Source organism: Pelobates fuscus, chromosome 4 (genome assembly GCF_036172605.1).
Source record: "Pelobates fuscus isolate aPelFus1 chromosome 4, aPelFus1.pri, whole genome shotgun sequence".
Lineage (NCBI taxonomy): Eukaryota > Metazoa > Chordata > Amphibia > Anura > Pelobatidae > Pelobates > Pelobates fuscus.
In genome coordinates this window covers 230,754,058-230,758,379 of record NC_086320.1, presented here as the reverse complement: position 1 = coordinate 230,758,379, position 4,322 = coordinate 230,754,058, and the positions used below count along the sequence as shown (strand labels likewise).

General features: G+C 35.4%; 1 non-coding gene across 1 annotated transcript; it reads left to right on the top strand.

Moving 5' to 3' along the window:
* Window positions 1-233: 233 nt before the first annotated feature.
* Window positions 234-307, top strand: TRNAT-AGU (transfer RNA threonine (anticodon AGU)). Its single transcript has one exon. It is a non-coding gene; the product is annotated as a tRNA-Thr (tRNA).
* Window positions 308-4,322: the final 4,015 nt, after the last annotated feature.

Sequence of the window (4,322 nt, the reverse complement as noted above, 5' to 3'; positions counted from 1 at the left end):
GGAGGAGGCGCGATAGTCGGAAAGTTAACCGAGTGCGATAGTAATCTGATTTCCGGTTTCCCGTGTGTACCGGCTGGCAGAGGAAGGCATGTTAGTCCGTGCTATAAGGCAGCTCGCGGAGTCCCGGGAAGGGGGTCCCGTGTAGAGGGGTGTGGGGGTGACATGTGAGAAGGGAAGGTGCCCATGCAGCTCAGATTTACTGCCGTGTCTGGGGAGCATGGCGAGCGCGAGTTGGCGCCGTGGCTTAGTTGGTTAAAGCGCCTGTCTAGTAAACAGGAGATCCTGGGTTCGAATCCCAGCGGTGCCTCTCAGATGGGGAATGCATTTTTTGAGGTTGGCTCAGAATTATTCACATCACGTCTAATATCAGATCTCCGTAGATTATCTACATTCCATGTAGGGGGAAAGTCAAAACTGTTTGCACTCTTTCACAATGATCGTATTTGTGTAGTTAGTTTATCAAGGTAGATCCAGATATCTCAGTAACAAGTGCTATGTAGCGGTACAGTTTCATGCAACACAGAACTGTGTGAAACCTGATCAGATAATTTAATTCATGAAAGGAAGGCAATATCAAAAAGTATCAGTATCAATATCCGTTTTGCATTTTAATTAACAATAATTCACAGGAACTTATTACATTTCCAGAATAGACCAGCAACATTTAGGTCACAGACATAATTACAAAATAAATTGCTAACCTGACCAAATAGCTTGATTTGGTTAATATTTTCATTTTGGCCTGCATTTTTTAGTCAAAAATCAGCAATTCACGGTTTAATGCAAAACTCACTGCTTAGTAATTAAACCCCAGTATGAATAAGCAGACTTTGTATCCCGTGATAGTTGGGTGAACCTTGTTCAGTTTTTATTATCATGTGACAGAGATGCCTCTGTGTTTCAGGAAACTGGTCTGTTAGTCTGCAAGACGAAGAAAATTCGAAGAAATCTGGTTTTCTGGAAGCCAAATAAGCAAAACAACGGTATTATATTATTTTCTATATGAAAAATACTAACACTATAACATTACATCTTTCTGGGTGACTTCTTACATATAGGGTTAAATGCTGGGAGCAGATGTGAAAAGGATTCCTGCCTTGATTTGCTAATCAATTATTACATTCGAATAATGTTTTTTTGTTTTGTTTTAAACCAAAGAATTACCAAAGTTTTTTTTCTTTTTTTTTTCGTTTTTTTTCTCTAGGTAATTTTACCTTGACAGGTGATGGATCATACATAAAGAACACATTGGTAGCTTGTTTATGATAAAGGACCTCAAAGTCGGCAAGCTTTCAATTGTCAAAAAATCCTAAATCAAAGAGGTCTTAACCATGGCTCTCGATAGAATATGGCAAACAATACTTGGAGAACGCAAATCTAAGACTGGAGAAACTCTCCGAAATCTACAAGGGGGCATTGTTCTGTCACCTTGGTATCTGAGGGTTTTTGGCATTACGGATGGAAAATTAAAAGCCCCTCAGGAGATCTTTGAAACAGCTCCCCTCATGCATGTGGTGCCACCGAATAGGACAACCACTTACGGTGCTCTTGATTGAGGAGGGAAAGATCTACCAAATATAGAGTTTGGCAGATCTCACAACATTGGATTTATAATACGCGACAGAAGTTGTAATAAAAACACAAACTGTTCATCAATGTTTCATTTTTATTTTTAATCTTTATTTTTTATTTTTTATTTTAGTTCTTTTCAATCATTTTAAACAATACAAACAACAATACCGGTTTACAATATGACACAAAACAATATAGCAGCAAAGTAGGAAAATAAAAAAAACAGAACCTAAGTAGAGTGGAAGGAGCATTAGATACATCTAAAAAAAAAAAAAAAAAGTTTCTAAATGTTTCAATGTTCATGGAATTAATCCACTTCAGACTAATCAGCAGTATTTCTTACATCAATTAGCTCAATACATTTTAGCCAAACAGATACCTTATTACTCAATTTTTGTTTGCTAAGCATCAGCTCCATTTTAATCTGAAACTCGAGTTGATTTTTAACTTTCTTCCAGGGGATTTCTGAATCTTTTTTCCACCATCTCGCAATTACTATTTTAACAGCTAAAAAGAGATGTATGAGAGTTACTTTTATTTCCTGCGTCATACATGGCCAATTCAAATGTAATAAGACTACCTCTGGGGAAATTATCAACTCGAGTTTTAGACTATTGGATATGAAGTGCTGTATTTTCGACCACAGATTTTTTAATTTGTGACAGTCCCACCAAATATGTCTAAAATTTCCTGTAGTATTGTTGCACCTCCAGCAGATAGGGTTAGTTAAAGGATATATTTTGTTTAATTTCGCTGGTACTAAGTACCACCTATTTAAAACTTTAAAGTGTGTTTCTAACAGATTTAATGAGTGTATGTTCTTCTTAACCTCCATCATTGAAGAACCCAATTGTTTCATGCTAATATCAATATTTAGGTCTTTTTTCCAGGCCTGTATCGCTATAGGATTTGTATCCTTGACCATTGATTTAGTTAGTATTAGAGCTTTAGAGAGTGGTTTGTTGATTTTTTTTGAGGTGAATAATAGATCAATCAAATTGCTCAAATTAGATTTTGGTATTATGAGGTGTGTGTTCATATAGCTTTTAAGTCTTAAAAAATTAAACACCTCTCTAGATGGAAGATTATAAGTGCATGTTATTTGAGCAAAAGTTTTGATTGATCCTTCTGTCAATAAATGGTCTAGACTTATTATCCCTGATTTTTTCCAATCATTCAGATTCAAATCTTCTACATGATTTTCTACAGTATTTAACTCTAAATAACTTGGAACTTTTCCATGTTCAATGCTTTTTTAATTTTAGACCAATTTTCCAGTAATTGGGTCAGGATAGTATTAGGATACTCTTTTTTTTTTTAAGCGTTTTATTTATATTCCAAATTAAACAATCTAAGCTGGGGACATCTCCCGCCTTCATTTCCATTTTATACCATCCTTCATCTTTGTTTTCTTCAATTTGCATTCTATAAACATGCAGAATAGTAGCTGCTTTAAAATTATTCATTATGAATGGGTAAGAGAGTCCGCCCTTATGTAGTTTTTGTACTAATATTGATTGTTTTAATCTTGGCTTTTTACCTTTCCAAATGTATTGAGTAAAACTTCTTTGTATTAATTGAAGCCAATTAATTGGAATATGGAGGGGTAACATTTGAAACATGTAGTTCCACTTTGGTATGACATACGAATTAATGACATTTATTCGTCCCCAGAAAGTGATTTCTAAATTTCTGCGATCTTTTAACCATTTATTGAGCTCCAATAGTAATGTTAAAGGAACACTATAGTCACCTAAATTACTTTAGCTAAATAAAGCAGTTTTAGTGTATAGATCATTCCCCTGCAATTTCACTGCTCAGTTCACTGTCATTTAGGAGTTAAATCAATCTGTTTCTGTTTATGCAGCCTTAGCCACACCTCCCCTGGCTATGATTGACAGAGCCTGCATGAAAAAAAAAACTGGTTTCACTTTCAAACAGCTGTAATTTACCTTAAATAATTGTATCTCAATCTCTAAATTGAACTTTAATCACATACAGGAGGCTCTTGCAGGGTCTAGAAAGCTATTAACATAGCAGGGGATAAGAAAATTTTAATTAAACAGAACTTGCAATAAAGAAAGCCTAAATAGGGCTCTCTTTATAGGAAGTGTTTATGGAAGGCTGTGCAAGTCACATGCAGGGAGGTGTGACTAGGGTTCATAAACAAAGGGATTTAACTCCTAAATGGCAGAGGATTGAGCAATGAGGCTGCAGGGGCATGTTCTATACACCAAAACGGCTTCATTAAGCTAAAGTTGTTCAGGTGACTTTAGTGTCCCTTTAAAAAAATGTATTTCCATGGTCTTATTTATCTCTCTGACTATTTTAATTCCCAAGTAATTCATGCTTTCTTTGACCCAACTAAAATCATATCTGTTTTTAATCTCTTGGTGCGTTTTTTTTGTTGAGCTTGATATCTAGGATCAGGGATTTATTTGCGTTCAGCTTGTAATTTGATACAAAGCTGTATCGGTCTATTTCCTGCATTATATGTTCTAAAGAGCTTTTAGGATTTGTAACAGTATTTAAAATATCGTCAGCGTATAGACTAATTTTTTGATCTTCATCCATTATTTTGTAGCCATTAATGTTCTTATTGTTTCTGATGTTTTCAGCCAATGGTTCAATAGTCAGCAAATAAAGTAATGGCGAAAGGGGGCATCCCTGCCGTGTACCATTTCTAAGTTGGAACCATGGGGCAACAGTATTAGGTCCAATGGTACGTGCAACTGGATTTACATATAAGG